Genomic DNA, 24,190 nt, shown 5'->3' on the forward strand with positions numbered 1-24,190 from the left:
GGAAAGAATAAGGAAAGATGATAATGGTGAGAAAAGCCCTGATTTCAGTTATTTGGCTATATAAGGTAAATTTTCAGGCAAATTTTCTTATTTCTCTTAGAGGAAAAATTATCTAAATTATGTTAAACAGAAAGGATTTGGATATTGAGGGGTTTTTATCATTCATGGGCAGTATTAATTTACCACTATAAAATAATTTATTGTTTTGGCTGGGGGAGATGGTTCTGGCCTGCAATCCCAGCACTTTTGGAGGCTGAGGTGGGTGGATCACTTGAGGCCAGGAGTTTGAGACCAGCCTGGCCACATGGTGAAACCCAGTCTTTACTAAAAACACAAAAGTTAGCCAGGTGTGGTGGTGCGTGCCTGTGGTCCCAGCTACTTGGGAGGTTGAGGCAGGAGAACTGCCTGAAACTGGGAGGCGGAATTTGCAGCGAGTGGGGATTGTGTCACTGCACTCTAGCCTGGGCGACAGAAACCCTGTCTCAATTAAAAAAAAAAAAAAAAAAGCCGGGCGCGGTGGCTCAAGCCTGTAATCCCAGCACTTTGGGAGGCCGAGACGGGCGGATCACTAGGTCAGGAGATCGAGACCATCCTGGTTAACACGGTGAAACCCCGTCTCTACTAAAAAATACAAAAAACTAGCCGGGCGAGGTGGCGGGCGCCTGTGGTCCCAGCTACTCAGGAGGCTGAGACAGGAGAATGGCCCGAACCCGGGAGGCGGAGCTTGCAGTGAGCTGAAATCCGGCCACTGCACTCCAGCCTGGGCGACAGAGCGAGACTCCGTCTCAAAAAAAAAAAAAAAAAAAATTTTAACTTTTGAATTGGTGCAACAGCATACTGAGCCCAAAACTGAAAAACATTCTAAGATAGTCTTGACTTAACAAGCATCCATATATATACACACATCTATATATATTTTATAAAAGAGATAGTCGACTGATGTATTAACACAGATGAGGATCTGTATAACTTTCCAAAAACAAGAGAAGTCAGTAAGATACAAACACAGCAAAGATCTATGAATATAGAAACATCTTAGAGTTATAACACAATTAGGGTAACGTTACTTCATGCCTCTCTTAGAATAAAGGTGAATGATTAAGTTTATTACATAGTCCTTGAAGAAACCAACAGGTTAAGAAGTTTGAACAGATTAGTAAATATTTTAACATGTGTTCTTTTTTTTTTTTTTTTTTTTTTTTGAGACGGAGTCTCGCTTTGTCACCCAGGCTGGAGTGCAGTAACCGGATCGCAGCTCACTGCAAGCTCCGCCTCCCAGGTTTACGCCATTCTCCTGCCTCAGCCTCCCGAGTAGCTGGGACTACAGGCGCCCACCACCTCGCCCGGCTAGTTTTTTGTATTTTTAGTAGAGACGGGGTTTCTCCATATTAGCCAGGATGGTCTCGATCTCCTGACCTCATGATCCGCCCGTCTTGGCCTCCCAAAGTGCTGGGATTACAGGCTTGAGCCACCGCGCCCGGCCTTAACATGTGTTCTTAAAATGAAACCATTAATTAGCTACAACTTAAAAAGTATAGTGATTAGCAAGTCTACTAAACCTCACATCTGGCTCCTTAGCCAATACAGTACCATTTCTAACAAGTGCGCGAACTGATTGTTTCTTGCTAACCATTTCTCGAGGTTTCTGATGAAGGAGTTGAAACAGTAATTCTGAAGGGAGCAAGAGTGTATGTGAAGCCACTTGGTGAACTGTAAAGAGCTACAAAAATAAACTATCAAGCTTTGCAAAAATTGTGATTAGACTTTTAAAAAATAATCAGCAGAGGCCGGGTGTGGTGGCTCAAGCCTGTAATCCCAGCACTTTGGGAGGCCGAGACGGGCGGATCACGAGGTCAGGAGATCGAGACCATCCTGGCTAACACGGTGAAACCTCGTCTCTACTAAAAAATACAAAAAAAAACACTAGCCGGGCGAGGTGGCGGGCGCCTGTAGTCCCAGCTACTCAGGAGGCTGAGGCAGGAGAATGGCGTGAACCCGAGAGGAGGACCTTACAGTGAGCTGAGATCCAGCCACTGCACTCCAGCCTGGGTGACAGAGCAAGACTCCGTCTCCAAAAAAAAAAAAAAAAAAAAAATTCAGCAGAAACTAAATATGAACTGGATTTTAGATATTAGGGAATTATTAATTTTCTTGGGTATGATAATGATGTGTTTTTTTTTTTTGAAAGGCCTTATCTGTTAAAGGGATATTTACTGAGATATTTACAGGTAAAGGGATATATTCTCTGGGATTTGCTTGAAAAAGAAAATCCAGCTAAAACAAACAAAAATGGATGTTGGGTGAAGAGATGAAACAAGGGCTGAACTTCAACAATTTCTGAAGATGGGTGGATGGGTATGCAATAGGGTTCAAAATTCTAATATTTCTCTCGTATACGTTTACTTCTGCAAAAAAGTTTTTAAAAGTAGAATTAGGTGCACTGCATTAGTCTTGTTTCCAAAGAGGTTTTCATTCTATTTTTGACTCTAACGGACAAACAAATGTGCCTATATATAATTGCGAATAAAAGTCACCATTTATTGTTTCCCACATACCAGAAACTGTGCTGTAGAAAATTTATATTTATATATTATTTAATATATAATTATGTGTTATTATAGAATATTTGTATTCTACCTAACCTTCAGAAAACTTCTGTAAGACAGACACTATAATTTCATTGTAGAGTTGGGGGAAGAGGCGTAAGGCAGTAAATTACTTGCCCAAGGTCACACAGCTGGGACATGGCTATGTCAGGGATGGAAAACAAGTCATGAGACCAATAACTGTAAAATACCTCTCTGCAGCAAAAACAAAACAAAAAAAAGGACATAAACTATTTCTATGAAGTCAACAGTTTAAAATAAAGGTTTAATTACTTTAATGACCTAAAAAGTAGTAATATATTCGTTTAAAGCCAAGAGTGTAAAATAAGCATCCTTTACGTATCTATCTTCAAGTAAGTGATGTACAGTGCTTTAAAAACAAAACATAAAAACAAAACATTCAACTTGCAAATTCTAGCTCGCAAAACCCTTTCCACCTACCCCGCATGCCCAGCACTTGTTAGCATCTCTCTCGGCACTGAACCGTTATTCGAGGTACAACAGTGTGCATTTCTCAATCTCTCAGCACGGTGCGTCTTGCGTCCCAAGTTGCATTCTGGGCTCAAAGGCCTGTAACTATTTAATACATTTCTGTGTATTCCTTAGTATAAACCACCACACTGCAGGGGTTCACCAAAATACTCGCTGCCATACCACAGGTATTCCCACACGGGTAAGGCGAGAGGCACATCTCGAGTCACACAGGGGACTTGAACAAACTGCACGGGGCATCTGAGCGGTCCTCACATGGGCGGAGCAGAGCAGAGCCAAGGCTTTCCAGCCAGGCTCCTTCTCCATCTGCCTCTCCCCAGGCGCCCGCGCGGGTTCCGCGTGCGGGTCTGGCCAAAAAAGCTCCGAAGCGCGCGCCCGCGCGCGCCGCAGCCGGCGCATGCGCGGGACGCGCTTGGCGGTGAAAGACGCTTCCTCAGCCCGCGCGGGAGACCGAGAAATAGCAGTGAGTGAGAGCTGGTCCTCTCGCCGGTCCATAGCCACCGAGTGTCGCCCGGGCCCAGCCTATTTCCTCAGACACAGCCCCAGAGCCGGGCGGCCACCCCTACCCCGGGAGCCCTTCGCCAAGCGCGCAGCTCCAGACCAGAAGTAGCCGCTCCGACCCAGAGCTCCGGGTGGGGTAAAGAGATTCCTTTTACTCACCGCCTCCAAGATTGCCTCGGGATTGGCGAAAGCCCCCGAAGGGAAGCGAGTACTTTCTGACGCTGTGAAGGGTCGGCTGCTCGCTTTTCTCTTTCGCCCTTTCCCCTCACCAGAATGCCAAATCCTCGGTGGGAAGGCCGACCCCTCCGGACAGCCCGCGCTTTAAGGCCGGGGGCTGCCGGCCGGGCACGGAGGCGGCCGGACCCGCCCCGCCCGGGAGCCCGCGCGACGTCACGCGGGAGTTCCAACTGCGTCACGCCCCTTCCTCCCGCTGCCCGGCGCGGCGGCGCACTTTGTGCCCCAGCTGAGGAGCGGGCTCCGCTGTGCGGCCCGTTCCCGAGTGCAATGGCTGGGGAGGGGAGCGACCCGAAGAGTCTGGCGACCGCCACAGCGCCTCTGAGATGCGCTGGGGAAAGCTCAAGCCGTTCTGTCGGGGGAGCATCAAGCCCTTGGGGTTCTGTGAAAGTTATTTGTACAGTGTGTCTAACTTAAACATTTTGGAGGGAAGCATGTCTGAGTGACCTGTACCGAACGGAGAGTTAAAATTAACTGATGGTGGGGTATGGACGCGGATCCGTCTAACATAGTTTTCGGCCTTGTTGCTGTTATCTGCAATTTAGTGATGTGACCTGACAGGATTGGGCGGTAACGCCATAGATCAAAACGATCTGTATTTTGCTGAGGTTAAACAGGAAGTTTCTGGCAGATCTGAAAAGAGAAGGAATCTGAAGCGATCAGCGTTATTTATTGGGACAACATGCTGTTAGATAATTTTTTTTTTAAGTCCAGTTTTCTTGTGACTGTTCGTTTGAGATTCAAACCGATAGTAGGTATTCCTATTTCTCCTGATTTCTAAAAAGAATCGTTTTTAGACCACTAGAAATTCTACAAATGAACAAAATAGAGTAGAATCACAATATCTTTTAAACCAGTCCGGTACTTTTGTGTAATCATTCTAAGACCTGGGAAGAGGACAAGGGATATTAACAGTTTAAAAGTTTAGTACTTAGAAAATCATAAATACAAAGTGGAAAGGTAATTTTTCCACCTGTCCCCACATCTTAAGGGATGAATAAATACCATAACTTAAAAAGTTAGTATACAGAAGAGGGGTGCTAGACCTTCTATTAGCGTGTTACGGCAACTATCATTCACTCCCCGTTTTATAAGCCTTAACTCCACATTTTTAAAAGAAAATGGATAAAATTTTGACTATGTAATTTTTAACACAAGATAGGAAACATAATTGACAGAGTGAAGCTTTTATGTTTATGACATAACCTGTAATAAGTTTGTCATTTAACAGAGTATTGAAAGAGCAGTGTGCTGTGGTCTGTACTGTGGTCCAAAGAAAAAGTATCTGAGCAGAATGACCCAACCTGTTCTTATGGCCTCTGCCTGTGTGTCACTGTCTAATCCATTTATGCAAGTCAGAAACCAGAGTCATCCTTGACACTTTATTCATCCCTAACTTCCATATGCAAGCCATCACTCAGTCCAGTTTTACTTACCAGACATCTAAATCCATCCCCTTCTCTCCATCACTACCTCCATAATCCAAGATACTGTTATTTCTTACCTAGTCTACTGCTAGTCTCCTTTCCACATCAACACAGCCAACCACCCCTCCTAAACCTTTGTTTTCACTGGTGTTCGGAAAAAAATTTGAGCATCTATTCTCCATATATATATTTAATTTTAAATTACATACATGTACTGCTGAAAAATGGTACATGATCTAACGAGGAAGTTACAGGCTCTGAACTCAGACATCTGGGTTTAAATCCTGCTCTAATACTTCCTTACTGAGTGACCTCACTGCTTAATCTCGCTGTCCCATTTTACCTACCTGTAAATTGAGGATAATAATAGTACCAACCTCACAGGGTATTAAGATTAAATGAATATATGTAAACTGCTTAGTATTCAGATATATACTGTGTGCCCAAAAGCTAGCCATAATTAGTATTTCTTAGCTAATATTATAATCCATTTTAAAAGCATTTTTAGAGGATGAAAAAAATAGAATAAAAATACATCTTCTTCCCTCCTCCACCTTAAATCGTGTCTACTTTGAGACCACTTCTCTATACTGCAGCTACTGTGATCTTGAAAAGTACATCTATTAATGTCACTATGCTGCTTAAACCCCTTCAGTGGCTTCCAGTTACTCTGTAAAGGAAGCCCCTTTGAATTGCCTCTGCTACCTCTTTGGCTTTATTTCCAGATATTTTCTGTCCTGTGGTCTCACTAGACTTTTGATGTCTCCTAGGCCATTGCATGCTATTGTCTCTGCCTGGAGTTCTCCACCAAACCTACCCCACTCTTTGCCGTAGCTATCTACTAATCATGTTTTTATCTTCAATAGTCTCTTCTACTAGATCCTCTTATAGTACCATGTAACCTCCCCTTCTTACAGTTTTTATTGTTTTAGTTATTTAATGAATTCTGTCTCCCCGCTGGACTGTAAATTTCTTGAGATAAAAAACTAATCATGTTTTTATCTTATTTCAGTAGTCTCTTCTACTAGATCCTCTGATAGTACCATGTAACCTCCCCTTCTTACAGTTTTTATTGTTTTAGTTATTTAATTAATTCTGTCTCCCTGCTGGACTGTAAATTTCTTGAGATAAAAAAACCATGTCTTAGGCCAGACTTTGGGTGACTGAGGCAAGAGGATCACTTGAGGCCTGGAGTTCAAGATGAGCTTGGGCAACATAGTGAAATCTTGTTGCCTATTCTAAAAAAACAAACAAAAATAGCTGGGCACAGTGGTGCATGGCTCTAGTTCTAATTACTGTGGAGGCTGAGGTGGGAGGATCGCTTGAGCACGGGAGTTCAAGGCTGCAGTGAGCTATGATTGTGCCGCTGTACTCCAGCCTAGGTGACACAGCAAAAGACCTTGTCTCTAAAATTTAAAAAATAAAAAAGGTTTGTTCACCCTTTTGTCTCCAGAAACTAGCCCAGTGTGTGCCACCAAATCAGTATTCTATGAGTGAATTAAATGGGCATTCCCTGATAGATCCCGTTTCTATGTAAATGGAAACCTTTGGGTACATTCAAAATTCTTAGATTTTTAAATGAGATATTATATGGTCACTTTAACAATGGAAATGGCGGGCATCCTCATAGGTTCTAAAGAAGCTTTAAGAACCACATGGAATAAACTTGGAAGTTCCAAAGATCTGCTGAAAAAACGTCTTTAACAGAGAAGCAGTTATTTTGAACTCTTCGTAATGCTGGGTTTCTCATATTTTGTGGCTTAGAGCAGTACTTCCCAAACTTTTTCAACTTCAGCATACTTAGAAAATGAACACCTGTGTTATATATTGTAATGAAAAGATGAGGCTGCTTCCATCCAGTGGCAACAGAAGTAGAAGTTGAGACTAGTCACCTCAGGCCCAGTGCTGCCACCTTCAGGGCTAGGTTTTTAATGTCCCAGCACACCTATTGGAGGTCCCTGGCTGGAATGCTGAATTTAAATAAACTAGTGAAATAGTTAAAATGGTAAGTTTACGTTATGTATATCTAGGCACCAATTTAAAATAAATTGTGTGATAGCAGTACAGACTCTAGGATTCTTAAAAGTAAAGTTTTGGAACTCATGTAGATTAAAAAGTCATCTAACTCAAGCCATTTACAAATGAAACCCTGTAGATTCTACAGTCTATGCTTAACTCCTGCAACTGGGTAGTTGAGTGTTGTGAAGGGAAAATGACATATCACATTAGACTGATATCACTAAAATCATATGGTTTCATACTTCATGCAGGGCATCAGTTAATCCTTAAGATAGCCTTTGTTCAGCTCTTTTTATTTTCTCTGCTGTCTTCCAGACCTTTACTATTTGCAGTCCTCAAGCCTCTGAAGGTATTTTCACTCTAGGCGGACAACCTGACCTCCTGATTAAACTAGACAGTTGAGCTCAACAAGTGTGATCTTCCTAAACTTGCTTTTTTCTTTCTCAACCCTATGAATTAGGCAATACCATTTGCAGTTAAAAATACAACCTGAGACTAGATAGGGTGGCTCATATCTGTAACCTCAGCACTGTGGGAGGCCCACGGGAGGCGCACTTGAGATTTGAGAAACTGTGGTATAGGCTGGATGACAGAGCCAGAACCTGTCTCTTAAAAACACACACACCCTCCAAACAATCCAGTTGCTTCTCACCTTTGTGTCCACCCTGGTTCAAGCTACCATCAATCTCTTCTATGGCAATATCCTTCTTTTAAAAAAATAAATAATCTGTTACCACTCTTTTCTCCATTACAGTATATTCTCCAACAGCACTCTGAGAGGTTCTTTAAAATGTTTCAGAAAATCACACTCCCTGCTCAAAGCGTTTCAGGGTCTTCCATCACCCTAAAATAAAATCCAAACTCCTTTCCATGGTGTCAGGACGAGTCAGGCACTATATTCTCTTAAATATAATTTTGAATTAGTGCTTTCCTTTTCAACCTCACTTACTGCCCTGGTTTAGGCCCTGATATTTCTTACCTAGGCAACAGCCTCCCTGCCTCCAGTCTTGTTCACCTTAATTCAGTCTCACACAGCCACCCAACATCTAAACCATTATTTCTGATTCTGGCATTCCTTTGCTTAAAACTCTTCAAAAGACTATTGCTAGACTGGCGCAGTAGCTGATGCCTATAATCTCTGCACTTTGGGAGGCCGAGGTGGGCAGATCACTTGAGGTCAGGAGTTTGAGACCAGCTTGGCCAACATAGTGAAACCCCATCTCTACTAAAAATACAAAAATTAGCTGGGCGTGGTGGCAGGCACCTGTAATCCCAGCTACTCGGGAGGCTGAGGGAGGTGAATCGCTTGAACCCGGGAGGCGGAGGTTGTAGTGAGCCGAGATCACATCCCTGCACTATAGCCTGGGTGACAGAGGAAGACTATGTCTAAAAAAAAAAAAAAAAAAAAAAAAAAAAAAAAAAAAATATTGCCTAAAGGCTAAAGGTTAAAATTCAGTTTCTTTAAAATGTCGCACAAGCTCTTGTCCTTGCACACACTCTGCTGTACCCCTTGCTCTTTATCTCTTTCAACAGGAAACTGCTTTTATTCCTCTCTCCTTCCCTTGGTTGTTTCTTAGTCTTGGCTCATACAATGTTTTTCTCTTGGAATTACTTTCACCCCCATTTTTTACAGTTCATTTTTCTTATTCTTTAAGTCTCAGCTCAGGCACTACCTCTTTCAGGAGACTAACCTAACATCTCTCTTCATCCTTCCTTCCTATACCTTTTCACAAATGGCCTTCCTCATTCTCCCATGCCCTCAATGCATATCTTTATCATTGCACTTAACACCATTATATTGTAATTATTTTTGTGTTTTTAGTCTTCAGCTAGGCTCCTTGATGTCAGACTGTGCTTTCTTTATTCTTCTGTTTTCCTGCTTTTTTTTTTTTTTTTGGAGACAAAGTCTTGCTCTGTCCCCTAGGCTGGAGTGCAGTGGCACGATCTCAGCTTACAAAAGCCTTTGCCCTCCAGATTCAAGCGATCCTCATGCCTCAGTCTCCCGAGTAGCTGGGATTACAGGCACCTGCCACCATGCCTGACTCATTATTGTATTTTTAGTAGAGACGGAGTTTTGCCATGTTGGCCAGGCTAGTCTAAAACTCCTGACTTCAGGTGATCCACCCTCCTCAGCCTCCCAAAGTGCTGGGATTACAGGCGTGAGCCACCACGCCTGGCCCTGTTTTCCTACTTTTCTTTTTTATTTAATTTTTTGAGACAGAGTCTCACTCTGTTGCACGGGCTGGACTGCAGTGGCACAATCTCGACTCACTGCAACCTCTGCCTCCTGGGTTCTTTCCTACTTTTTACTAGAGTCTTAGCACAGAACTATCCCATAGAGCCCCATATATTAGATTTTCTAAAAATTACATTTTAAGTGAAAATCAGTTGAAATTAACTTAATATATTTTATTTAACCCAGTTTATGTAAAATATTATTTAAACGTAATCAATATAAAAATTAATGAGACTTTTTAGGTGGTTTTTCTTCATACTAAGTCTCTGAAATCTGATATATATTTTACCTTTACAGCACATCTCAGTTTAGACTAGCCACATTATAAGTGCTCAAGTCTGCATGTGACTAGTGGCCACTGTATTGTACAGCGCAGGCCCAGCATATATAATATAATCAATGAGTGAACAAATGAGGTTGTGTGATTTACTTAAAGAAGCAGGATGGAAATGGGACATGAGTTTCTGATTCTTTGTTTATTTCTGCTATTTGTGCTGGGCATTCATCATCCCATCCCCCACCCAGCATTGAGTGCCTGTATCTCCAGGCATAAAATTAAAAGGTAAGTGATTACATCCTATATGATTACTTATATAAAATTCTCCAGTATCTCTGACTTGAACACACAATACTGGTAAACTGGGGTGAATTGTTATACCTGCAGTTGTAACTATTTTAAGAACACAACAAGAGGCTGTTTGAGAGGTGAGGGAAAGAAATTTTAAGACAAAAGAAAAGTATCTTAACTGGCAACATTTGTGTTAAATGAACACTTGATTCAATTTTTTAAAAGGTGTTTACAGTAATTAGTATGTGTTGTTTGTGAGTGGGAGTATACATCAATCAGTGATCTTGCCTCAAGTGCCAAGATGTTTTGTTTATGATTTGAGTTGATGGTGCCAAGATTCCAGGTTGAGAAGTTTTATAATTGTTTAAAAATATATATTTAACATTGGTGGAAGGTGTCAGCATCACAGTTTTTATCCTAGGTGTTCATCTAAATGCTCATATCGGACATTAAAGAGTATACCTTGCTTTTTAATTAGAAAGATTAGCCTCGTGTATCCTGGCCAGCTTCCAATTTAGATAAGGAAGCTTTATTTTGATCTTCACTGTAGCTACATTGGACTTCATACCTTCTTCATTTCCCATTTTGAGCTGTTAAAATAGTTTTCTGTTTATTTTTAAACATCATTCACCGAGCTGCTTCATTTCCCATCAGTAATGGCCAAAGTTTTATTGGCACATAATTTGCCTGATTTAGGAACTATCTCTTTATACTTGATAAAGAAGGTTAAACAGTATATTCATAGTTGCCTAGGTTTAAATTATAATGGGATGATGAAGAATGTTGTTGATCTGTTATTTCCGAAATGGTTTCTTCTTTATTTATTTATTTTGATACAAAGTCTTGCTCTTATCGCCCATGCTGGAGTGCAGTGGCACGATCTCAGCTCACTGCGATCTCCACCTCTCAGGTTCAAGTGATTCTCCTGCCTCAGCCTCCTGAGTAGCTGGGATTATAGACATGCCACCACGCCTGGCTAATTTTTGTATTTTTAGTAGAGATAGCGTTTCATCATTTTGGCCAGGCTGGTCTCGAACTCCTGACCTCAAGAGATCCACCTGCCTTGGCCTCCTAAAGTGCTGGGGTTGCAGGTGTGAGCCACTGTACCTGGCAAAATTATTTCTTATCAATGGAAAGGGACACCTGTTTCTTCCATGTCATCTATTTATAATGCAGTGGCTGTTTGGACAATATTTCATATCTATTCATATAAGCTTATGAAGCCCAGGAATTTTGTTAGTTGGTTAGCCCATAGGCCTTTTTTCTAACCCTGGCACTTATAAGAATCTCAGAACTTAACTGCTGAAAAAATAAGATAATTTAAGAGTGATCACTATGAGTGTAAAATAGAAAAGTTTATTTTATTTTGAGAATCTCAAACAACAAATCTTTACCATTTTATCTAGTAAATAATTATACTGCAATGTACCTATGTATAATGCTACCATGATACAAGCTATGGGAATAATATTTATTTACAGTAATGGAAAATATTATGAAGGGCTGTCGGAACAAGTCACTGACATGTGGATTCTATTAATTAAAGAATTCTTTGATAGGTTCACACAAGCAAACATGTTTAATATTCATTGCTTTGTCCATTTAAAAAAAAAAGTCTCATCTTAAACGCTAATTTTTTCGCCTGTGAATTGATGGATTTCTTCATTGCCAGCAAATAGTTGTGATCTTTAATGTAATTATGTGCTTCACAGATTACAGATATATCATTAAGCACTGTCTATTTTTTTGGTCTTTATTCTAATTATGCTTGAGAAAAATAGACTTACAAATATTGGCTTTTTGTTTTTCCTAATCCATGTTAGTCTAAGTTTAAGGAAGCTTTGATAGCTACTTTTCCCAAGGTAAAATAAAAAATTTAAAAATGTTTTATGTTCAAAGTTGTTCTTAGAGGAGATCCTGAGTTTTAGCTAGAAATGTTTTCAGTTTTATGTAAGTTATAATCAGAAATATTAAAAATGAACAGTGAAATTGTGTTTTCATTCAACTCATACTCTTGGTGACAGTTTGTTTTTGTGGACTATTTAGGATACTAACGTTGAAATAGATAGGCTTCCGGCCAAGTGCAGCAGCTCATGCCCACAATCCCAGCACTTTGGGAAGTCTAGGTGGGAGGATTGCTTGAGACCAACCTGGGCAACATAACAAGACCCTGTCTCTACAAGAAAATAAAAATAAAGATAAGTCTAGCTGGGTTCAGTGTTGTGTGTAGCCTCAGTACTTGGGAGGCTGAGATGGGAGGATTGCTTGAGCCCAGGAGGTTGAAGTTGCAGCCCAGGAGGTCGAACTTGCTCACACTCTAGTCTGGGTGACAGAGTGAGACTCTGTCTCAAAAAAAAAAAAAAAAAGTCTCCTTCCTTTTCTCAATTGTAGTACATCTCTTATGTGAGGTGAGCATATGCCCTAGCTTACCAGTGACAGTCCTGGTTAATTCTTATTGCTCTAGCTTAATTATTAATAGAACTCCCTTTTACTTTTAAAAACGTCCTGATTTGGATGACTGTAAACCATATGGTCAGAGCCTGGTGCAGTGGTTCATGCCTGTAGTCCCAGCATTTTGGGAGGCCAAGGCAGGAGGATCACTTGAGCCCAGAAGTTTGAGACCAGCTTGGGCAACATAGTGAGACTTGGTTTCTATAAAAAATAAAAACAAATTAGCTAGGTATGGTGTGTATGCCTGTGGTCCCAGCTACTCAGGAGGCTGAAGCGAGAAGATCTCTTGAGCCTAGGAAGATGAGGCTGCAGTGAGCCATGCACTGCACTCCAACCTGGGTGACAGAGCAAGTACATTTTTCTTTTTACTTCAAAAAACTTTGGCCGGGGGCAGTGGCCCATGCCTGTAATCCCAGCACTTTGGGAGGCCAAAGCAGGCAGATCATGAGGTCAAGAGATCAAGACCATCCTGGTCAACATGGTGAAACCCCGTCTCTACTAAAAACGCAAAAATTAGCCAGGCGTGGTGGTGCACACCTGTAGTCCCAGCTACTCAGGAGGCTGAGGCAGGAGAATTTCTTGAATTGGGAAGGCAGAGGTTGCAGTGAACCAAGTTTGTGCCACTGCAGTCCAGCAGTCCAGCCTGATGAGTGAGACTCCGTCTCAATAAAACAAACAAACCAACAACAACAACAACAACAAAAATGCTTTACACTGTAGGAGGTAACTAAAAGTATTTACAATTTGATCATGATTTAATTAGCCTCAGAGTTAAAAATAAACTGGGCTTCCTCAGTTAGGATTGGAGTGAAACACCTATTATGATCATCTCACTTCATTTTTTAGACTATTTAATTTATTTCTTAGCATTTTTGGTACACGTGCTTTTTTTACTTGCCTTACAGCAGATACGTACATTTGAGAAATGAATATAAATTGACTTCTAATAGAATTAGAAAAATGGTTATACTGGCTTTCCCAGCCCTGGTTGTGAGTTGTTTCATGTACTAAATTTAAAATCAAGTAGATTGAAGGGTCTTAAATTATGTTGTAATCTCAGAAGGAACAGAGTAGGAAGTGCTCAAAAAAATTTTGATCATGTTCTACAATCAATGCTGGCATATAGCCATATTCCCAGCCTTCTTGTGCTATGGAAAGAGTCCTGAGCTGGAAGATAGGACGAGAGATTAAATTCTGACCCTGTCTCTGATTATCTGCATGTTTCCTAGACAAGTCTTATTTCCCTCACTGAAAGAGGATATTAATACTGTGCCCAAAGGGGTTGTTGTAAGAATGGAATAATATATTTGAAATTTCTTAAAGAAGAATTAAGAGAAGTTTGAAGCAGCTTGCCTATTGGGAGAAGAATGGCAGAAGGCTTTCCAGGCAGAAGGCATGTGCAAAGGCTATATTGTGGGGAATCATTGTTGAGTTCTATAATTGCAAGTATATAGTAATGTATTTGTATAAGTTGATATTGGGAAGGCATCAGCTGCACCATCTAATTTGCTGAATGAATTCTAATTTTTAATTTTAATCTTGTTGAGCAAATAATTTAATTTCTCTGTACTTTGGTTGTTGATCAATGAAATGAAGGTAATAATATGTACCTTGAGTGTTTTACAGGATTGTTGATAGGATTAAATGAGAGAGAAATGTAAGAAACTGTAACAATGTAAGAAACTGTTGTTAACAGTAGATAGATTTAAGAGCTACAGCTGGCCGGGCGCTGTGGCTTACGTCTGTAATCCCAGCACTTTGGGAGGCCAAGGCGGGAGGATCACGAGGTCAGGAGATCAAGACCATCCTGGCTAACACGGTGAAACCCCGTCTCTACTAAAAATACAAAAAAAATTAGCTGGGCATGGTGGTGGGTGCCTGTAATCCCAGCTACCTGGGAGGCTGAGGCAGGAGAATGGCATGAACCCGGGAGGCAGAGCTTGCAGTGAGCCAAGATCACACCACTGCACTCCAGCCTGGGCGACAGAGCGAGACTTTGTCTCAAAAAAAAAAAAAAAAAAAGAGCTACAGCTAATCAGATCTCTTCAATGGCTAAAGTTGTGTAGTTATAGGGAAACTATTGAATTGCTAGGCAAATTGTGAAAGATTTATAATTATAGAAAGGATTCCACTATATTGTTAAATGCTTTTACATGTATTATTTTGATTTACATAATTGAGTTCAGGTAAGTTAGATAGTATTATTATATGGTTGTTGTTATTTTATTATATTCCAAGGGATTTAAAATATCATCTAACCCAATGGCAAAATGATATAGAAAGGAGAAACTAATCTATTCATTTATTTCAGAATTAGTGGTTATAAGAAATTATTTTTTGGCCAAGCGCGGCGGCTTATGCCTGTAATCCCAGCACTGTGGGAGGTCAAGGCAGGTGGATTGCTTTAGCCCAGGAGTTTGAGACCAGACTGGACAACATGAGGAAACCCCATTGCTACAGAAAATACATAAAAATTAGCTGGGCATGGTGATGTGTGCCTGTAGTCCGAGCTACTCCATAGGCTGAGGTGGGAGGATTGTTCCAGCCTGGGAGATGGAGGTTGCAGTGAGCTGAGATCTTGCCACCGCACTCTAGCCTGGGTGACAGAGTGAGACCCTCTCTCACAATTGTTATTAATAATAAAATAATATATGTTGTTATTGGGCTTTTTTCAGCAGTGTGTATCTCCACTTTTTTGTATTTGCTGTGCACTCCTCAGTTTTCCTATTTCATCTTTATTCAATTCATTAGCTACTTTACCCCAACTTCTAAGGAGATAGTGTTTTTTTTTAAACTCATCTTTAATTATTCTAACAGAAATTCAAGTTAAACGAAAAGATGATGTGCTTTTAGTCAGATTTCTTTTTTCTTTGCACCTGTTTCTCCTTCACTTTCTCTGAACTAAGTTTACATATTATACAAACAAATATGATATTTACTTAATTAAAGTACATGATTAACTGTTCAGTTTTAAAATTTTTAATCTGCTTGACTAGAGCCTTCATATAATGTGTTTTTCAGAGCCAAGCCTCAGGATCACATTATAGGTTATAATGAATTACTTCTTGTAACTAGACCCTCTTGGACCCAGTCCAAGACAAACTTGTACTATTCAAAATTGTGTGTTTCACTGTAATGAAAAATGTTACTTGAGGGTCCAATGTAGTCAATCTGTTTTTACTATAACTTTACTAATGTAAAAACTTAAACAATGAAGTCTTTGGATCAATGCTGGACATAAGAGTATTTACAGAGTACATACTAACTGTTCATTTTGCTGCTCTTTGGTCCTTTAAAAATTGGCAACCAAATTCAGGAAATAAATTGAAGTTTATTAGAAAATACCTTTCTCACAGAAGGTCAAGTTTCAGTGCATCTCAGGTTTTGTGGGAATGGATCAAATACATCAGACAAAAATAGGCTAAAAGTTCCTTCCTCTCCATTTGAAATTGCTGTACTCATTTCTCAGAACATCTATTTTAATTGTATTTTGTATTAGAATTATAAAACTAAAGAAAAAGCAGTTTGACTATATTTGTCCTATAACATGATATGTTGGGCACGTCTTGGGCCCTGCTTGCTCCAAGTATTTCAGTGGCAACCAGATTCATGCAGGTGAAACTTGACAGTCCCTCACCCTAGGAGCTTCTCTGAAGCCAGTAGAAACAAGTATGCAATTTGAAAGTGTAAGAAATTAGCAACCCATGCAGCAACTCTTAACTGATGGAAGTCAGAAGTTGTGGATAAGTGCTCTTCTCTTGTGTCTTCTGACAGGCTATTCTGGGGTAGTTTGATGGCTCCTAAGAAGATACTGGGCTTGAGCCCTGTTTATTTATAGTGGTGGATGAACTCAAGGATAAACTTTTGTATTGGCCTTCCTTCCTTCCTTTCACTAGTCCCGTACTCCTGTGTCTGGGTGCTTTCCCAAATAAAGAACCTGCACATAAGCCAGAGGTCTCAGGCTCTTACTTTCCATGGAGAACCTACACTAAAAGGGGAAACTTGAGATTTCTATTTCACTATTTTTGAATTATTAATGGAAGTTTTAACTTTTAAAAATTTGCATGCATGGATGGGACAGTCAGATTAATTGTATCAGTCATTTGTAAGAATGTTAATGACCCAAGATTGGTTGAACATGTGCATTTGAGGTTATTTTTCTGATAATGTTAAGGGGTTAGATTTGAAAAGACTCACTCACTTGCTCATTCTCTCTTGCAGGCAGAAAAATCTTTTCTTGCTGCTCTCCTAGGATCTACCAACCAGAGATTCTAATGTGATATGTTTGGAATGGAGTTATCGACCTGCATTTTTAATAGGCATCCTCCAGGTGAGTCAGATGGTCATGGACTACGCTTTGAGAACATTGCTAGGTTATTACAGTAGTAATACTCCTGGGTATTATTAGCTACATAAAGTTATAATCAATCTTATATTTCTTAATGTTTCAAGAGTCATTGAGAAATTCATTAGATTTAAAATATTTTCATGTTGGAAGTGTTTCTCACTCCTAATCTAAATCATTATAGATATGATAGGCAAAGAACTTTCAAGGGAATAGATTTAAGATATAACTTTGAAACTAAAAATTTGTCACTCAAGTTACATTTTCACTTTGTCAGTGGTACATAACTTCTAAGATAATAGTTTCTGGTTGTTCTTAAGGCTGTATGTCTTTAACACAATGAACTGTTATGTACTATATTTCCCAGTTTTGGATTTACAGACAGTTCAGTTATTAGTCTTGAGTTATTCAAATTAGCTATTTGTATAAAATCATTTATGTATTTATTGAGACAGCATTTCACTCAGTTGCCCAGACTGGAATATAGTAGTGTGAACACAGCTCACTGCAGCCTTGATCTCTTGGGATCAAGTAATCCTTTTGCTTCAGTGTCCTTTGTAGCTGGGGCCACAGGCCTGTACCACTGTGCCCAGGTAATTTTTTATTTTTTATTTTTTGTAGAGACAGGGGTCTCACTTTGTTTCCCAGGCTGGTTTTGAACTCCTGGGCTCGAGAAATCCCCCTACTGTAGCCTCTCAAAGTGCTGGGATTATAGGTTTGAGCCACCATTCCCCACCAGAACATTGTAAAAAATTTAAATTTTTTGTTGTTTTTCGGCCTTCTTTGCAATTGTTTGTAGTAGTATCTACTGTAAACATTTAAAAGTAAATGCACATTAAATACTAATTTTAATGACTACTCACATAGGCTAACTTGCTTACGTATCTAATAAAATACTTTTAATAAGAATATATAATTAATTACGCTGGGCATGGTGGCTCACACTTGTAATCCCAGCACTTTTGGAGGCCGAGGACGGTGGATCACCTAAGATCAGGAGTTCGAGATCAACCTGGCCACATGGTGAAACCCCATCTATATTAAAAATACAAAAATTCACCAGATGTGGGGGCATGTGCCTGTAATACCAGATACTTGAGAGTCTGAGGCAGGAGAATCACTTGAACCTGGTAGGCGGAGGTTGCGATGAGCCAAAATCATACCACTTTACTCCAGCCTGGGCGACAGAGTGAGAGTCTCTCTCTCAGAAAAAGAAAAAAAAAAATAAGTGATTAATTCGTGGGCTAAATTAGTGAAATGATACTTTTGTCTTTCTGCACACCATCTACATACAGTGTTTACAATTTAAGCGAAAAACAAGATTCTTTTAGCATGGACTTAAATTGAAATTATAGCATCAGCAGAAAGCTTTTTGTAAAGCGATTAAACATCTTTCAGGAAATTTAAGTTGATTACAAGAGCTCAATAAGATCAGTTGTGTTATAAATGGATTATTAGTTGGTTCTAATGTTAACTCTTAACCAATTTTTTGCTCTTTATTCATTCATTGGAAGATGTGTCAATTGACCTCTTTTTAGTTAAGCAAACTCTCAGAATGTTTGTCGTGGTATTCTGAACTCCCTTCTGACTAGTACATTTCACAAAAAGCTCCTCCTTTGTGATCTTTGCTCATCAGCTTCATTCCCTAATCAATTAGTCTGAGGCTAATTTAATATTATCTTTAGAAAATGTTAAATCCTCTTCTATCTTCTTCTTGTGCTCTATACATTTTGGACTGACTCTGCTCATCATTACTTGCTATCAAAATAATGCAATATAATTTAATATTAGCCTATAATACATTTAATTCAGAAGGGATTTTTTTTTTTTTTGTAGGAGAAAACATATTCCAGAGTCCTGAAAGAATAATTTACTTGGTAGTAGAAAAAGCACAATCCTTAGAGCACATAGAAATTCTTAGGCTGAGGTGGGAAGATTGCTTGAGGCTAGGAGTTCAAGATCAGCCTGGGCAACGTAGGGAGACCACATCTCTACAAAATGGTTTTTTAAAAATCCAGGTGTAGCGGCATGTGCCTGTGGTCCTAGCTACATAGGAAGCTAAACCTGGGTGACAGGGCGAGACCCTGTCAAAAAAAAAAAAGAAAAGAAAAGAAAAGAAATTCTCGGCCAATTAATTTGATGTCATGTTAGGTAATAGATAAAAACAGTCGTTGGAAAATTCACAAGGCACAAGTAAGGTACAGCCATGCACTGAATAGCAATGTTTTGATCAGCAATGGAATACAAATGCTACAGTGGTCCTATAAGATTATACTACCACATATTTTTACTGTACCTTTTCTATGTCAGTATATGTTTAGATACACAAATACTTCTTATGTTACAGTTGCTTACAGTATTCAGTACAGCATGCTGTACAGGTTTATAACCTGGAAGCAATAAGACATACTATATAGCCTAGGTGTGTAGTAGGCTCTGCCATTGAGGTTTTGTCAGTAGACTTTATAATGTTCACACAACAATGAAATCATCTAATTTCTCAGAATGTATCCCTGTTGTTACTTGATGCATAACTGCATTCTAATTTGAATTATCCATGTCACACTTTCTTCCATTAGTGCAGATGATTGAAATTGAATTTTTAAAAAGTATTTAAGGCTTTTAATCATCTTGGTATACTGCTCTCACAATACTTTTAACAAAGACTTCTTTGAAGTGAATCTTTAATTGGATTGGATTGTATTGGTTTCTGATTTTTTAAATTTAAGAAGGTTAACATATTTTCCAACATTATATCTTTTTTTTTTTTTTTGAGACGGAGTCTTGCTCTGTTGACCAGGCTAGAGTGCAGTGGCATGATCTTGGCACACTGCAACCTCTACCTCCGGGTTCAAGCGATTCTTCTGCCTCAGTCTCCTGAATAGCTGGGACTACAGGCACGCGCAACCATGCTGGCTAATTTTTGTATTTTTTAGTAGAGACGGGATTTCATCATATTGGCCAGGCTTCTCTTGAACTCCTGACCTTGTGACTGGCTGCCTCAGCCTCCCAAAGTGCTGGAATTACAGGTGTGAGCCACTGTGCCCAGCCTCAACATTATATCTTAATGCCTTCCAAGATTGCTGATTTTATTTCTATCTTTCTGACAAAAACGTGCATATTCTAAGTTAAAGTTGACTTCTCTTACTGAAAGAAAATACTGAAATACTTTGGCAAATACCGAAGCTATTTGTTGAAATGTATTATATAGACTATAAAAGGGATAAGAAAGATACTGACATTTGCTGAGTACCTGCTGTGTTCTTAGGAACTACGTGAAGTGTTTTACATGACATCTCATTTAATTCTTCCAACAACTCTGAAAGAATGGTATTAGTTTCTTAACTTCCTTAACTAGGTGGAGAAAAGCTAACTCAGAGAGTTAAATAATTTCCAAGGGGAACATAATTTGTAGCAGAGTTATTCAGATCCATGTCAATTTGGCTCAAAAGCTCACATGCTTTTCAGTATACTGCCTTTTCTCTTGTAAAGTTAAGAACAAATGAAAGTGATTATTTTTCTGAGTCCACTTGGACTGAACTAAAATGACCAAATTTAGAAGCATTTCCCAGGTAGGATTTTACCTGTGAAAAGATAAGGTAATTAGTAGAATTAACATTTAGTACCAGGAATCAGAATTGAAATTTTGGGCCTTTGGTTCTCCAACTTTCTGTAATCACATTTCCTAGGAATTCCTCAAATTAAAAATGTTTAAAACATTTTTTGAGCACTTGTGTGCAAAGCTTACCCCTTAAATAACGGCTTCTATCACCTCTAAGATGGGCTTTTAAGTCCTGCAATTTCTGTCTTCATAACGTAATTTTCCTGTCAGTTCTAACCAAACTTTAGGAATACTATATTAACTTAGACAAATCCTAGATTATAAGCATATAAGAATGACTAAAATAATACAAAAATACATGCATACTAAGAAAATAGACAGTAGAGACAGCTTAAAGCAATATTAAGTCAGAAAATGAGAGTAGGATCCACAAGGTGGGCAAGTATGAAAGAATGTGAGGCCTTCATCAGTTTGAAACAAAATTGTATGATGGCATTAAGAGATTAGGGTTTGGGCCGGGCGCGGTGGCTCAAGCCTGTAATCCCAGCACTTTGGGAGGCCGAGACGGGCGGATCACGAGGTCAGGAGATCGAGACCATCCTGGCTAACACGGTGAAACCCCGTCTCTACTAAAAATACAAGAAAATTAGCCGGGCGAGGTGGCGGGCGCCTGTAGTCCCAGCTACTCGGGAGGCGGAGGCAGGAGAATGGCGGGAACCCGGGAGGCGGAGCTTGCAGTGAGCCGAGATCGCGCCACTGCACTCCAGCCTGGGGCACAGAGCAAGACTCCGTCTCAAAAAAAAAAAAAAAAAAAAAAAAAGAGATTAGGGTTTGAAGTGGTAGTCACGTTCATTATCAATGGTAATCCCATATATATTTAGCCATTGTCCTAAAAATGCTTGGGGCAATAATGATACAGATTAAAATACAAAAACCAATGATTTCTTAGTTCACCAAAGATTCATTAACACACTATACAACATAATTTTACCTTTTTAGATTAGATTTCATGTAGTATTCAGAAGAGTCAATGTAGGGTAGTGAAAAAATTACTGGTCTTGCTGGTTGTCAGGAAACCTGGATGTTCTGGCTCCAAATCGACCCTTAGATTATATAATAGTGATTTAGCTATATTTTGGGGCTTTTCATTTCTTAACTCAAAAATGAGGTGTCAGATTCATTGGTTATTCTTTAAATGTCCCTCTTAGGTAAAAAATGTCATAATTCTAAGTGCTTTTAGTGGAAAACACATGAAGATATTCAGAAGGGAAAGAAGTTGCAGTTGTTAAGAAAGCTAGCATTGTTGACAAAAAGAGTTATGTGAAATTGTGTGACTGGGAATAAGAAGAAATGCATCCTCAACTAAAAGAGTAAAAAAATTTTAAATGAGTGGAACACTTTTTGACTAGGCGCTGAGATATGTTGGTCTGTATAAAATACACACTCCTAATTTGATTGACAAATTTATATGTCCTGGGTTTTAGCAAAAATATCACAATGTATCAATATTTTAAATGACTCAATTTATGGAAAATATATAAAAGTAATATTTACTAGGACTTACCTACATTTGAAAATGAAAATTCCATTAAATGAAAACTGTGCAATCCTCTTCCAAAATACAGAGTTAAGCTTGAAATTTTACCCATGGATTTTATGTAAAATGTATATCTAGTTCCTAAATAGCTTTCTTCAAAACTATAAACATAAATGATGCTCAATAAATAAATTAGAATCCCAAATTAAATTTATCTTTAAACAGTAAGCCCTATGTTTTAAACACAGTGTGGTTTAAATTTTTTAAATTACCACATACAATATATTCACCAGAAATACTAACAATGTGCTCTATTGGTATATATATTACCTGAAAACTAGGTTTCATGTAGTAAATTCAGAAAAATTCAGCCAATTGAAAGTTTTGATCCATATTACCAAAAACTTGTCAAAATACAATTTGTGCTGAATAAAATTAATATTGGTTTGCTGAATCAGCACATTGCTTTTGCAGATACAACATTACATAGCTTTTCAGCAGTTTACCTGGATTACCAGAAATTCTATGCAGAACTGCCTAGAAGTAGGACTATGAAGCATCCAAGGGTTTTCCCTGCAAAAAATGAAATCTCATCTGAACGTTTATTTACACTTTTATTCTGTCAACATTCTAAGGAAACTAATGTTACAGCCTTTGAGTTAGAAAATAATATTATAGCCTTTGAGTTTGAACATAATGACAAAGTGGGAACCCTAGGGACAATGAAAAGGATGCATCAGCCTTGCTCAGTTCAAAGCAAAGTCCTATTAAGATGACAGGAAAGCGTTCAGTATAAATACGTTAAAAATTTTTTTTAAATTCCCAGATAAAATCGTATGTCAGCTGTTATGTTAAATTAAATGCCCCAGAAGACATGTGCTTCGATTCAATCTAATATCAGTAAATAGAGGGGTAGGATGGTATGCCAACATAAATCTAAAGGGATTGGTAACTTTCATTTTACATGATACAAACTACTAAAATAAAGTAATTGGATTAAGTAAAGAGAGAGATAAAAGGAAGATTTTTAATATAAATGGAAGGAAGATCCAAGTATTCTTTAACCTAAAAATTTTTTCAGACCTAATAGGCATGACAAAACCTGTCTTCATTCCTTTCTATTCAGCTCAGCAAGTGCTTTTGAGCTCCAATAGTTAATCAGTTACCAGATTCCACAATCTTTGTTTTTCACACTCCTCAATTTTTGCTGTGAATTGTTCTAATGCATGTACTTAGGATCACCAGCAGGCCAATACTTTTTTTGGCCTTAAAAAGGCAATTATTATTTATCCACAATTAGATTTACCATATAAAATTGTTACCATATAGCAACAGCCTATAAAACATAATAGTTACATTATGAAAGAAGTAGATGGCTTAATATAAATCATTAATATTTGAAATTTATTTGGCAAAATTATTCAGTCTAGCTTTTAAAATTACTATAGCCATGCACAACTTACAAAAAAGCATAGTAAGAGAATATTATATACCAAATAAACTTTATGCAAACAAATCAATGAACATAATGCAAGTGTTATAAAGCAATATCTAGCTTTACAGAAAAGGTATAATGCAGCTATTACTATGTTAAAAATCGATTATCTTTTTAAACATCATTTCTTAACTTTCCAAAATGCATAGAAAACTGAGAAATTTAAAAAATATACTTACCCTTCAATTTATTTAGAAACCTCTGCTCTTGGTGAAAAGCAGAAATTGTTTCACTGCTCACTTTCCCTGAAGCTATGAACTTAAACATTAAATCAGTGAACACCACCTCTGGACCACACTGGTTTGCTAGACACTACTGCTATGTGGAAGAGTTCTGCTGCATCTAAGCTATATACTGTGTGCAATGGATAACCTAATATGCCTTTCATTTAACTGGCTGGGCAGGTTTCTACTGTCTGTGGAACATGGAATCAAACCAGAATATGTTGGCACAACAGGCCAGTAAAACCGGTTCTTCCGTAGATCCAGAACCTGTCCAACCAGTCTGTATCAAAGGCTAGCCCAACATGCTGCAGCGGCTCAGCTCTGCTAAGCTTGTACTGGGTGAGTTATCCCCACCTCCCGTGAACTCCCAACAAACTACTCAGAATGTTGTAGCCTCCAGCAAAATAATTCAGAGTTCTAGTGGGAGGGGTAGATCTGTGTCAGGTATAGCAAGAGTGCATTGTTATAAGACTCTCATGGTAGACATATATAA

The 24,190-nt window shown here is 38.9% G+C and overlaps 1 protein-coding gene and 1 long non-coding RNA gene across 13 annotated transcripts in view; one reads left to right on the forward strand and one right to left on the reverse strand.

Moving 5' to 3' along the window:
- The window catches only part of RBBP8 (RB binding protein 8, endonuclease), a 118,495-nt gene extending 94,461 nt beyond the window's left edge, over positions 1–24,034 (reverse strand). For 2 of the 12 annotated variants that reach the window (XM_077974521.1, XM_028837675.2), the window contains exon 1: positions 3,759–4,190. The gene's annotated coding sequence lies outside the window, so the exon portion shown is untranslated. 12 annotated transcript variants of the gene reach the window in all.
- Positions 3,491–24,190, forward strand: part of LOC106994444 (uncharacterized) — a 272,647-nt gene continuing 251,947 nt past the window's right edge. The window contains exons 1-3 of the long non-coding RNA XR_001441027.3: positions 3,491–3,735; positions 16,756–16,864; positions 23,878–24,036. This is a non-coding gene — a long non-coding RNA (uncharacterized LOC106994444). The remainder of the gene's footprint in view (positions 3,736–16,755; positions 16,865–23,877; positions 24,037–24,190) is intronic.

This window comes from Macaca mulatta, chromosome 18, assembly GCF_049350105.2.
Source record: "Macaca mulatta isolate MMU2019108-1 chromosome 18, T2T-MMU8v2.0, whole genome shotgun sequence".
Classification (NCBI taxonomy): Eukaryota; Metazoa; Chordata; class Mammalia; order Primates; family Cercopithecidae; genus Macaca; species Macaca mulatta.